The sequence below is a fragment of the Elephas maximus genome, chromosome 15 (genome assembly GCF_024166365.1).
Source record: "Elephas maximus indicus isolate mEleMax1 chromosome 15, mEleMax1 primary haplotype, whole genome shotgun sequence".
Lineage (NCBI taxonomy): Eukaryota > Metazoa > Chordata > Mammalia > Proboscidea > Elephantidae > Elephas > Elephas maximus.
In genome coordinates, this window is record NC_064833.1 from 2,656,365 (window position 1) to 2,670,522 (window position 14,158).

Here is a 14,158-nt window from a genome sequence, read left to right on the forward strand (position 1 = left end):
AGAGCCTTGACTAGTCTGATCCTCTCTTCCACATCTGCAGAATGGGCTCATCCCCGGGGGACCTGAGGGCAGCTGAGGAGGTCCCACTGTTACATTGATGTGGTGAAGATGAGGGTGTCCCTGCTGACCCTCTTTGCAGCGGGCTCTCACCAGCTGTCTGGCTGGTGTCTTCCAGCCCTGGGACACTGCCTCCCCTTCATAAACTGCCGTCAGTATATCAGGCACGGCTGGCTCTTTGGCTCTCTGTTCCAGACCCATCAACTTTCATCTTACTCCCCTAGAGAGGCTGAAGCCGCCACCCCAGGGGATGGGATGACTCCAAATTGTGGGCCGGGCTGTGCATCCTCTCACATGCCTTATCTTCTGGTACCCTCCAATAATCAGGATGCTGGTACAATTTTGACTCCTATTTTACAAATGGGGAAACTGAGGCTTAGAGAGGCCACAGGATTCAAACTGAGGCTGTGTGGCCACAGTTCTTGCTCTTAACCATGGGTACCCAAAGCACAGCTTTTTGGGAAATGAGGCTCAGGGAGGTGCAAGATCCACCCCAGGCCACAGAGCACGCTCAAGCCAGCCAGTGTCGGGACCAGAATTTGCCTCCTGCCTCCTTCTCTGGTGGTTTCCAAGGACCCCCCAGGATCCCTGAGGCTGACTCAGGAGGCATCCCATTCCAACGGATTCCTTCTAGGTATGGCACAGGAGGCAGGGGGTCAGGGAGCCAGAGTCTGGGGAATGAAGTCCAGGCTCCTTGTTCCATGCTGGGTGGCCCAGAGCAGTGCCTTTTCCTCTCTGGTCCTTGGTGGCCCCATCTAGAAATCAAGGTCGTAGGATGAACTAACCCCTGGGGCAGACTTCTGCTGGTGACACTGGCCTGTGGGCCCACAGTGGCCACCATCTCTGGCCAGGTTGGGACAGAAGCGTCTTGGCCAAGGCCTGGGCTGGGTTTTCTCCCTGTAGGCAGTAGCCCCTCCTCACAGTGCCCCCAGCATTGGAGAAGGGCTATCTAGCTTGGACTGCCAGAGATGTTCTGCAGTGTAGGGAAGGGCAGGACTGGAGCAGATCACGGTCAATGGTGGGGTCCCAAGAGCCAAATGGAAGAACAACAGGCAGTGACAGGATTGGGGCTGTGGCCAGAGGGTTGTGCTGGCCTCAGTGTCATGGGTGGACCACATGGGTGATCTGGGGTCAGGAGGCTAATGTGGACACTTGTAAGTGACAACACAGTTTGGTACAGGGTTGGACAAGGGCTCAGGCAGGTATCTCCAAGGAACTGGCAACTCCTTCGCTTTTGGCCTGAGAAGTTCCCTGGACCACTGCCCTCTTGCTGACTTTGCAGGGCTTGTGGTTTGAAGTTGTGTCTTCTTTGTTTCCACAGGCCTGGGTCCTAGGATCTCAGATTAGTTCTGGATCATGGACTGCAGTGGGAAGGGCGAGGTGCTGGTTCAATTGAAACAGAGTCCCTGCCAGAAACTGATAGGGCCAGGCCAGGGCCAGCCCCCTGAGAGGAGATGGTATGGCTAATGCCAGGAAGGGTGTCAGACTCCATCCGAGCACGTGCCCACACTGGGATTCCAGAGAGGAAATCGGAAACAGGGCAAAGTTTCCATTATAAAGTCCAAGCACTCTTAGGTTGGGTTATGTGGGGCCTAGGCAGGGAGATCAAATCCAGATGCCACCCGCTGATGGGGATGGAATTATTATACTGCTAGGCTGTAAATGCTGGGTCAGGGAATCTGCTGCTTCATCTGTTGATCCCTCCACCTATCCACCCATCCTTCCATCCATCCAATCATTTGTCTATCCATCCGTCCATCCGTCCATCCGCCCACCCGCCGACCCACCTATCCACCCATCCATCCATCCAATCGTTTATCAATTATTTGTTGAGTATCTACTGTGTGTGAGACATCTTTCTAGCCTAGGGTGTGGTGGGGCATGTGGAGGGAGACCAATTTACCAAGATAAATAAGACATGGTCTCCATTTTTGAAAGTCATGGTTTTGTTTGCAGCCCATCTTCCATGAGTGAAAATTCCACTCTAGTGAAAGGAGTTGAGTTGTCAGTGAAGAAAGCTGTTATGGTCAGTCCATTTGGGGGAAATTATTTCTTGAACTTCCCTTAGAACCTGACTCTATCTTGTTTCATCTCTGTCTTCCCAATTCTCTCTACCCAGCCCCACTCCTCTAACTTGAAGCCATATTTGGCTTTCTTCCTGATTCTTAAACTCATGACTGTATTCCCTAGACCCTGACAAGCATTTATAATCATTTTCTTCAACATCATCACCATCATCGTCATCAGACATAATAATAAACAGGTAATTGTGATTGTGACGACTTGGCCCTATCTTTACTTTTCTCACACTGTGTTCTGTTGGAGCACCTGCTGTAGCTCCCTCTCCTGGCTGAGCTTGGGAAGGAGGTCACCAGGGAGAAGACAAGATGGAGGGAGAGCCACACCTGACCTTGTGGGTATGACCACACCTGAGTGGGTCCTGTGTTCCACCTGCAGATGGCTACCGTTGATCACCCATGTGTCTGGCACACACATTGCCAAGTCTGGGTGTGGGAGTGGGGAGAGACCAGCAGGGCCTAGGCCCCAGCTTGATCTCCATCCCCAGGTGGCTCTGTCCCTTTCTGACCCTGATGTGAGCAAGAGGGCAGGAGGCTTAGAGGAGCCTGGCCAGGCCCCCTTCCTGCTGTCAACACGGCCTTGGCACCCCGAGGGGCAATTGAACCAGATGACCTCTCACCGCTGGAGAATGAAAAGTGCTTTTAAGAGACTATTATTCAGAACTTGGCAATTTCATCTTCCTAAGTGCTCTTCCCTCTCTTCACCCTGACCTGACGTGACACGATTTCCATGCGCCCGACTCGAGAGAGGGCCGTGCCCTCCCAGTAGTCAGGGACCTCCTTCTGGCCTCTGCCCCAGGCCCAGTGCACTCCCAGACGCCCAGGACAGCACTGCCTGCCTCACCGGCTTTTTCTCCCTGGGGAGACAGCTCCCAGGTTTCCAGGGAGATTGAATCCCCCTCCCAAAGTTGATGGCTTAACTCATTAACTTCTTGGCTAGTTTATTCATTTAGCAAATGTTTGCTGAACACTCCTTCTTCCCAGCTGTTGGGGGCACTGGAGATACGGGGGATAAGACGCCAATGTTCCTGCAAGGAGCTCATGGTTTGGGGGTCACTCGAGTCCACAGATAAATGCTGCCCAGCAGGGTCCTGTACAAAGAGTGACTCTGGGGTGTCACGCAGTGGTGGGGAGGAAGACATCACGTCTCATGCAGGAAGGGCTGGGAAGGAGGTCACTGAAGACCCCACAGAGGAAGCACGTCTGGCTGACACTTTGGGGCTGTTCCTGCTGTCCACCATCAAGGCTGATTGGTTCAAGGATGGGACCCAACCCAGGTGGACCAAGCAAGGACACCTTCACCACCCTGCCCCACCTTGGGGACTGGCCCAGGGGAGGGTCGGGGAGGGTGGCTGTGATTGACCTGGGTTGGGCCCTATCCCTGGACCAGCTGGCTATGATGGTAGATGGCTGGGACAGCCCCAAATGCACCCACATCAGGGGTGTTACTACTTTCATTTTTCAGAGGAGAATATTCAGGCTCAAGGAAGTTGAATGGCTCACCAAACTCAGAGCCAGTGAATGGCAGAGCCAGGGTCTAACCTGGTCCTCCTTGCTCTGGAGCCGTGTTCTTGACTGCCATGAGACTTGGCCAGGATGGGATCCTGGAGAGTCCACTCCCTGGGCACACAACTTACCCTCTCCAGGGGACTCTGTCTCTGTGCTCATCACCTAGAGGGGTCTCAACAGCCTTCCAGGTGCAGGTCCAGGCACAGGTCCAGGACACCTTCCGGGCCCTCTCCACTACCTAGACCCCACTCCCATCAGCCCGCATCCCCGGACGTGGGGCCCACCAGGCCCTGATTCCTGCTCCCTTGTGATGCCTTGGCTGGGTTCCCATGGGGCAGCCTGATCACCCCAGGTCTTGGGTGCCGGACACATGGTGCTGGACCACAAACATAGCCTCAGTGAGAGCACCGCATGGAGTTAGTTCAGACAAAATCCAGTTGCTGTGAAGTGACCAGAGTGGAATTGATTGAAATTCTGTTGAAGCACGTTTTGAACCAGTCCAGGTAACTCGAGTTGAGTCAGTTGAATTAAGCTGAATTGCAGAGGCAAGCTCGGGTTGGGTGGCTTGGAGGGAAGGGCCTGGCCCGGCCCGGAAGGCTTTGGCTGGCCTGGGTGGATGTGTCAAGTTGATGGAAGTGGAGAAATGGACCTCTCAGAGAGGGACATGGAGGCTGAATTTGTGTTTTCAAAGAAGGTCCAGGAAAGGGTGTGCTTCCAGGGAGGAGAGGCTTCCTTTGCTGGCTGCTGCTTACCTCCCAGGAGCCCTGGTGGTGCAGTGGTTAAGAGTTTGGTTGTTAACCAAAAGGTCGGCAGTTCAAATCCACCAGCTGCTCCTTGGAAACCCTATGAAGCGGATCTACTCTGTCCTATAGGGTTGCTTTGAGTTGGACTTAAAGGCAATGGGTTTTTGCTTACCTCATGCCCTCTAGCTCCTCTCCCCCTTGCGTTCTCTCCCTGGAGGTGGCGCCCAGCCTCCCAGCTGCAAAGGCTGCTCCAAGAGGACAACCTCCCACTATTATCTCCTGCCCCAATGGCTCCTCAAAATGTCAGACCCTTATTCTCAACTCCCAGCTGGACGTCGCTGCCTATCTCAACCACTGTCTTACATGGAAGGTGTCCACGCACAGCCTCCCCTCCCAGGGGACCACTCAGACCTTGAAATCATCCTCGTCCCTTGTTTTCTCAGAGCTGTGTCCAGTCCATCTGAAGCTACGGGGCTGAGTTGGGGGCCTGGCTGGCTCCCGGTGGCTCTTGTGGGAGCCAGGCGGGTCAGGTGTGGGGCCTCAGCAGAGTGGCAGGTGCAGCCCTCCCCAGCATGGCTACCAATGCTGTGATCACTGCCCTCATTCTCCCTCCACCTCTAGTCAGGATGCCCTCTGCCTACTGCGCCCCCGCTGCCCAGCCACAGGTCCAGGCACGCTGTCCTTACAGCCAGGATCCAAGTTAAATATCGACTTTCCACATTACAGTTGAGCCAGGGAGGCTCACAAAGACAGTGTGAAGTCCCCAGATCTCACAACAAGGAGGTGGCAGAGCCCAGGTATGAACTCATTCCAAAGCCATGCACTTCCCACGTGACCCAGATCCTGAGTCTCACCTCCTCCAGGCAGCCTTCCTGATGAGGGCCAGAGCTTGCCTGAGCTCCACACATTTCGGATCTGGGCCATACACTTGAGTAGACAGGTGGTCCTGACCTCGGCAGTCAGCTTCCCACATGGATGGGGATGGTTGGGGCTCAGGGCACAGGGGTCATGGCACGCTGTTGGTCCTCAGGTACCAGGCGAATACAGGACTTGGGTGGGCACTCACAGAAACCCCGGCTATGTGCTTAGACCACTGCCCAGCAGGCCTGAAGCACAGGGCCCCTGCCCAAGTCTTCTCAGTATCCTTGGCCCCACCCTGGCAGGACCAGGGTCAGAGAGATGAGCACCCCATGGGGCCGGGAGACAGAGGCCTCCCCCACACGATGGCATGGCCTCCTGCCTCTGCTCTCAGAGCTTGTTGGGGTGTTCTCCACCGTCCCCTAGCTGCCTGTGGCAGTGACAGTAAACACTGTTTGGATTCAGAGCAAATTGGCTTTAATTAACCAGCCACCAGATTATAGCCTGGAGGATCCAATGGAGGGGTCTGTTCTTCCGGGGCGGGGGGGCCAGGGCCTAATTAGCATGGCAGCCAGAGTGTTCTTTCCACCAGACACCCTGCCCTCCTCTCCACGCCAGGACCTCCCTCCGCTGGGTCTGAGGCAGCGCAGGCTGGCTAGGTTGGTGGTGTGTTCATGGCAGGGGTGAGTGTGTGTCTGTGATGAGGCTTCACACCCCAGAAGCGTCCACCCCAACTGAAGACCCCCCTTCATAAGCTGGTTGGCTCCACTTGGAGGAGGCTGTCAGGGAAGTAATGCTTGACCTCAGGGCTGGACAGGGCTCACTCACTTTTGGCCATGTTTAGGGTAGAAGGAAAGGGCAGCACTATCACAACAGAGACCGTAACCTTCACCTTGACTACTGTCATGAGCACCATCAGCTCCAGGGGCATTGCCATCACTGTTGACACCACCATCGCCACGGCTGCCCCCACTGTCACCATGGTTACCAACATACCACCATCACCATGATACTGATACTTCATTATCACCATGGGTATCACCACCATCACCATGGCTACCACCACCACCATCACCACCATGTTTAGCACTGCTGCCATCACCATCACCATGGTTATCAACACCACCACCATCACTGTGGTTACCACTGCTACCACCATCATCCCGGTTCAGCTGGACTTTCTCCATCTATTCTTTCCCATCCGCTCTCCCCCGTCCTGTGTCCTGGGAGGGTGACCTCTGTGGAATGTGCCCAGCAGCCTCTTCCTCCTGGCTCCTGCCCATGGGAGGTGTCAGCAGCCAAGGGAGAGTGAAGGTGGCATGTTTAGGCTCTGCCCACACCCCTCGCCATGGCCTGGCCATGTCCCTCTTCCGAAGGGCACACTCCTACCAGGAAGTTGTCTCCACAGGCTGCCCTCCCTGCCCCCACCCCTTCAGTTCAATGTGTGGCAGTGATGGGTGTTAGATCTTCCCTCTTAGGGCTCTTGTCCAGCTCCCCAATGTCCTGGCTGCCTGCCCAGTACCCCCCTTGGGAGGGAAGGCTCAGAGGTGTGGAGAGGGGCATCAAGTAGCAGGCTGCAGGACATGAGGCATTCGGCTGCTGGCGGGAGCTCTCTGTGGCATCGCTAGCCAGCTCTGCTACTTGGTCAAGCCTCAGTTGTGGTGTTTGTACAATGGGGCAGAGCTCCGATGTCACAGCTGGGTGGGTCTGTAACAAGATGATGCTTGTGAACACAGTGCTTCCTCACTCCTCATCCCTCGCCCTGCCTGGCCCAGAAGGACCCCGCTGTGCTGAGTGGAAAGAGAAGAAAGGGTCTGACCGTTGGAGGCCGAGTGTGGGGTTCAGCAGTCCCCTGGGGCACCCAGCATCAGTGTGTCTCAAAGCGGGCCTGGAGCTGCCTCTTACTGCCCGTTCTCACCAGGCCCCACTGCACAGCGCCTTCTCTTTATTATCTCCTGAAGGAGCCCTTTTACGACGAGTCCCAGTTCCCGTAACAGCAGCCTGTCGTGTTTGATTCCGGCTGCATAATGCACAAACATTTTAAATCTGCTTGGCTATGCATGACTGTGTCCTAGGGAAGGAAGAATAAACATGATGTGAGGCTAAAATGCCAGCTTAATGCAGCACCAGAGAATTTCAAGTCACCCTTGTGGCAGGCAGCTGTCCCTCCCCCATCCGTCCCTTTGGTATGAATGCTCGGACCCCTGTGTTTGCAGAGGGGGCTGTGAGGCCGTCTGGGCTCCTGGATGGCTGGCTTCCAGTCCCCAGCAGGAGGGCTCTGGTCTCCTATTGCCTCTGCTTCCTCTCTGCACGCTGCATTTTCAGTGTGAAGGACAAACACCCCAGCTGGGGGTTCTTAAAAGGGTGTTTCTCAAACTTTCTCAGGGTGTGATGTGCATCCAAACTTGTTGGGGTGGCCGTTGGCCTATTTGCCTCAATATTAGACCTGCACAGCTGTACATACCTGTGCACACCAGTACATACCTGTGTACACCTGTACATACCTGTACACACCTGTACGTACCTGCACACACTTGTGCTCATACATCTTCTCCCTCCCCCTGGTCAGGGCACATCCCTTTCACGCTGGTTCACCGATTTAGTCCTGTGATTCTCAATTCTGGGGACGTTTAAAGCACGCTGCCCAGACTCTACCCACAGACTAATAGAACCAGAAATTCTAGGGCTGGGCCTGGCATATGGCTTCTTTTAAAAGATGATTCTCAGGTGCAGCTGGGTGGAGAGCCGTGAGACAGGTGGGCTGGGACAGAAAGGTGGGGAAGGGAGAGGTGGGAGTCCGTGAGGGATGACCGTGGCTTTCCCAGACCCCCAGGGCAGACCCGGAATGAAGACTGGAGGTTTGATATAGAACCCTGAAATGGGTCAGAGGCCATCTGGGCCACCCATGGAGAGCCTGTTCCCAGCACCACCCCCAGCCAGTTGTTCCCCCTGCCCCCACCCCGTCAGAATGTTGCATTTATGAAAGTGCTTTAGGAAAGGTGAAAAGGAACCCAGGCAGTGCAGTGGGGCTGGCCCCGGGTGCCCCTTCCTGGCACTGGCAGCCCAGAGAGGTCACTGACCAGTCCTCCTGAGCTCTGGGTGACCTTCTTGTGGGGAGTGGGTCTGGCAGCAGCCACAGTGGTTGCAGCAATGAGAAACTGCAGAGTGCAGAGGGGGGCTGGGTGGGGGCCCCTGGGGGGCAGCGTGGGGGTGTGTCTGGGGGGCTTGGGGTGGACTGAAGAGAGCTGCCTGGACCTGTGGTGTCCCCTGAGGGGAGGCTCAAGGCCAAGCCCGCTTCTGTTGCTAGCTCAGCCAGGGGTCCGAGGAAGCCAAGTTGTGGAGGGAGACAGGTCTGTGTTCTGGAAAGTGTCACATATGGGTCAAAGGGACCCCACTCAGCTGTACCTGACAACATGGTGCCTGGTTCCTCTGAAAAATTTAAACTAACTTATAGGAAAGAATTCAGCAACCAGGTTTGGTTAAATTATCACCATCTCCCATTTACACAAGAATCCAAGGTGGACAAGCACTGCTTTAGTCACCTGCGTAAACAAGCCATTGGAGTCTATTTAAAACATGCTGGGGTGGGGGCTGGCAGGGGCCGCGGTGTGTTGGGGGAGAGTCCCTCGGTGGGCTCCTTTCTCAGGCAAGGAGGTGGTGCAGGGGATGGGCCTGCGATGCCCGCTTCCCTGGCTTCTTAGTTGCTCCGCACCTGGCTTGATGGGGGAGGCAGAGCTCTGGGGAGAGGTGCAGCCCCTCCCTTGGGCACCTTAGTTGTGAGGGGAACCCAGTCCTCCTCCATGGCCACAGCCCCAGAGTACGGGGGAGTGAGGGCCGGTACAGACGGGCTGCCCTGCACACAGTGCACCCGTACATCTGACAGCGACCCCATCCTGCAGATGAACAAACTGAGACTCAGAGAGGTGCCTGGTCCTAGCTCTGGGCTTTGAACTGTGTGGACCATGAGGCAGCCTCCCTTTTCTGGGCCTGAGGTGGCAGGCAGTGCTGCTGGCTGAGGGTTCTGAGCAGGACCCACCCTGATGGGTGGATTCCGACCTGGGCGCATCGAGAGGCCTGGAGCCTCCTTGCGCACAGCCCTGCTTTTCTCTGAGGGGCTGGAAGGAGACCCACCAGAGCCCCTTCGGGCCAGCCCTGTGCACCAGCTCTGCCCAAGACCTCCTGGCCTGAAGGCCATGGTGGGCCACACAGCAGAGCTGGGCGGTGAAGCCGATGTAGTTGTTGGCCTGAGAAGGTCCAGCAGAAAACCCTGGAGTGGAGGCTAAATTATGTCACACAGAACACACGGCGATCTGACGTGCCTGCCACAGCAGGGGCTCTGTCTGTCCAGGTCAGGCTAACTCACGGCGCCATGCTGGCCCAGGCAGCAGGCCTGGCAGGACCCAGAGGGCAGCGGTATGCAGGGCAGAAAAAGCCTGGGCCCCATGTACCCGTGTGGGTGGGCCTGCCCATCAAATGCAGTTGGAACGTTTGCAGCTGAGAAGTCACTCCCCTCCCCGACGCTCACCGTTCAGAAAACTCCAGACGCCCAACTTCAGAATATGCCAGAGTCTTGACCACTTCCTCACACCCCGCTGTCCACCCTAGTCCAGTGCCAGGGTCCCTCACCCCATCCCTGCAGCCTGCTCTCCCCCAACACCAGCCCTAAAACCTCAGATCAAGGTGCTCCTGCTCACGTTGGACAGCCCGCCCTCACAGTGAGCCCCTCCCCTCTGACCTTGACCCCTACTCCTGGCCCCTTGCTCATTTGGTTCTGGACTGTTCCTCAAGTGTGCAAGTCCACCCCAACGGCACAGGCCATGTGGCTAATCCCCTTCCTCCTTCGAGTCCTTGACCAATTGACACCCAGCCCCCAGCACTCCTGACCTTCTGGAAAGTTCTCTCCTCTCCCTTGCACACCACGTGCTGCCCTCTAACACAAGTGGCCATTTCCTCACGTGGGGGAGCACTGTCCACTGTCTGCCCTGACCAGGCTGTGAGCCCGTTTCCCTCCCAGCACTGGAGGCACTGGATGGTTCAGAAGTCCACACCCATGGACAGGGAAGAGCAGCCCCTTTCGCTTCCCTGGAGAGGGGTCTCCCAAGTCTATAGAGGGAAGTCTGGGGATGACTTTCTGAAGCCCCCACATGGGCCTTTTATACAAAGTCCTTGGTTGCTGACCAAAACATTGGCAGTTTGAGTCCACCTGAGGTGCCTTGGAAGAAAAGTCTGGCAATCTATTTCTAAAAAATCGGCTGTGGAAAGCCCTGGGGAGCAGCTCTGCTCTGACACACAGGGCTGCCAGGAGTCAGAGTCGGCTCCACGGCAACCGTTTTTTATTTATTTTTTAAATCTCATCGGTGAGTGTAGGAGTCACGGGGGTTGCAAGCGGTTAGTGCCCAACTGCTGTCTGGAACCCACCCAGAGGTGCCTCAGAAGACAGGCCTGTCAGTCTGCTTTGGAACGTTCGCGGCCTTGAAAACCCCGGGGGGCACAGTTCCACTTCGCACACACGGGGCGCCCGGAGTTGGAAGCGACTTGGTGGCAGCTAACAACAGCAGCAGCAGCATGACTGTATGGTTTACGAGACTACTGAGAGTGGAATTGCTGCTGCTTGTGCTTACACAGACAACAGGTGACAGCTGAAACCGCCACCCTCCCTGTCTCCCCAGCTAGATGGAATGGCGTCTGAGGGCAGACCCGGCCCCTCTGTCCCCCTTCTGACTCTGCAACCAGCGCCTGGCTCCCCTACGTCTCCGAGTGTTTGCGGATGGCCTGGCTCCGTGAGACCGCGTTTGCCAAGGGCTGAGTCATCTTCCAAACCCCGGCTGCTGTGGCTGATCCATTCAGCAGTCCCAGCTCCCACGCAGAGGGAGAACTGCCTCTCAACATTGAGTGACTTATGTGATATGTCAACACGCCACCTCGGAGAACAGAGAAACACCAGCAACGCCGCTTTAATTACTCTTCTCAGATGAAGTAATGATCATTAACGTGCACTGGACCTCGTTAATTAATCCCTGACTTTAATTAACTTCTTGCCTATTTCAACTGACATAATATATTATCACAAATGTCAGCTTTACAGACCGTTTCCCTCTTGGAATAAAATAAGATGCGTCACGTAAAGGTTGCACTTCTCATAACTGTACAGGACGGGACTCCTTGGAGGGAGGTGTGTGCGCCGCCTGTGGGGTAATAACGTGTCTAGCTAGAAAGCGGAGTTTTCTAAACATCTGCTGAGAACTCATAACCAGAGTCAAATGTGTTCCTAACCACACTGCTGTGACTTTGTGTATCCTTTAAATGCTCCACTAATGACAAACATAACAACAGACCCCCTGAACACACACACTGAAATTTTGGGGGGGAAAGAGACTGTTTCCACCGTGGTAGTTCCAGGCTTCCAGTGGACCACGCCAGGCAGCACGTGAGAGGAAGGTGGGAGTCTCCCGCTGAGGAGAGCTCCCTTTGCTTTTTAACTTGTTTGGGCAATGAATTCTCTGTCGTCAAAGGGAGAGGAATACAGAGAATGGCTCACACTCCTGAGAACTCAGGCGGCTTCTTCCTCCACCGCAGGCATTGCCAGAAAACCCAGTCCAGCTCAACTCGCCAAGGCTCATGTATGTCAGAGTAGAACTGTGCTCCGTAGGGTTTTCAAAGGCAGACTTTTTGGAAGTAGACGTCCAGGCCTTTCAACAGAGGCACTTCTGGGCAGACTTGAACCTCCAACCTTTGGGTAAGCAGCCAAGAATGGTAACTGTTTGTATACCACCTAGGGATTCCATAGTCATCACCAGAAGTACTGATATCGCCACCATTAACGCCACCACCGACACCACCACTGCCACCACCAACACCACCACCATCACCACCATCACTACCACCATCTCCACCATCATCACCACCATCATCATCAATACCAGCATCACCACCACCACCACCGTCACCACCACCACTACCGTCACCACCACCATCACCACCACCACCACCGTCACCACCACCACCACCGTCACCACCACCACCGTCACCACCACCACCACCGTCACCACCACCACCACCGTCACCACCACCACCGTCACCACCACCACCACCGTCACCACCACTACCGTCACCACCACCACCGTCACCACCACCACCACCGTCACCACCACCACCACCGTCGCTGCCGCCGCCACCACCACCACTGCTGTCACCGTCACCGTCACCACCACCGTCACCACCACCGTCACTACCACCACCACCATCACCACCACCGTCACTACCACCACCACTGTCACCACCACCACTACCGTCACCACCACCGTCACCACCACTGTCACTACCACCACCACTGTCACCACCACCACTACCGTCACCACCACCACCGTCACCACCACCACCACCGTCACCACCACCACTGTCACCACCACCACCGTCACCACCACCACCACCGTCACCACCACCACCGTCACCACCACCACCGTCGCCGCCACCACCACCACTGCTGTCACCGTCACCACCACCGTCACCACCACTGTCACTACCACCACCGTCACCACCACCGTCACCACCACCACCACCGTCACCACCACCGTCACTACCACCACCACTGTCACCACCACCACTACCGTCACCACCACCGTCACCACCACTGTCACTACCACCACCACTGTCACCACCACCACCATCACCACCACCACCACCGTCACCACCACCACCGTCACCACCACCACCACCGTCACCACCACCACCACCGTCACCACCACCACCACCGTCACCACCACCACCACCGTCACCACCACCACCGTCACCACCACCACCACCGTCACCACCACCACCGTCGCCGCCACCACCACCACTGCTGTCACCGTCACCACCACCACCACCGTCACCACCACCACTGTCACTACCACCACCACCATCACTACCACCACCACCACCATCACTGACACCATCACCACCACCACTATCGCCACCACCACCACCCCCCTGCCACCACCATGAACATTACTACCACTATCACCACCATTGCCACCACCATTAACATCACACCACTGCCATCATCCACCACCATTGCCACCATCACCACCACCATCATCACCATCATCATCACCATGCTCATCATCACTACCATCACCCCCTTGCATAGCACTATGAGCATTACCAACATCACCACCAGCACCGTTCCTACCAGTATCACCACATCCTCATCACCTCCATCACCATCCTTACGCATCACCGCTACCATTCTAATATAATGACCATCAATGTCTTCATCACATGACCACCATCTCAGAATCACCCCAGCTCTCACCACCATCATGAGACCGACACTACCAGCTTCACCATAACCATTCCCACCAACATCATCACCACCACCTCCATTATTCCCACCACTACCATCACCTCCACCAGCACCACGGCTCTCATCATCTCAGTCACATCACGTTGTCCACATCATGACTGCCACCAGCTCAGCATAACATTGTTGTCACTGTCCTCAAGACCACCACCAGTGCCCCATTGCATTGCTAATGCTTCCAACCTTTGCTACACTATCGCCACCACTGTTGATGCCATCAGCTCTCCCACACCTTCCAGGACCACTGTTACCCTCACTGGCTTGGGCCATCTCTGTCTGTCCTTGCTTTGCTCTACGGCCACATCTCCATAACCTAAGTGATTTGAGAGTCGTGTGAGAATGACAGCTCCAGAGAGCAAGGACTGAGTTTTCTCCTCTACATCTCTGAAATACCCAACACGAGTTCCAGGACACCATCGGACATGAACTAAATACACGGCTGTGGGCCAAAGTTGGGCCCTGCAGACATCACATACAGCCAGCGACTCCAGTCCCCAGCCAGGCTGACTGACAGGCCCTAGGACTGAGCCACGCAGAGTCTCCGGCAGTGAACCAAGCCTTCTTGGTGTGGG

At 55.8% G+C, this 14,158-nt stretch overlaps 1 pseudogene; it reads left to right on the plus strand.

Moving 5' to 3' along the window:
* The first annotated feature begins 9,285 nt into the window (after positions 1-9,285).
* On the plus strand, positions 9,286-13,228 carry LOC126059079 (basic proline-rich protein-like; annotated as a pseudogene).
* Positions 13,229-14,158: the final 930 nt, after the last annotated feature.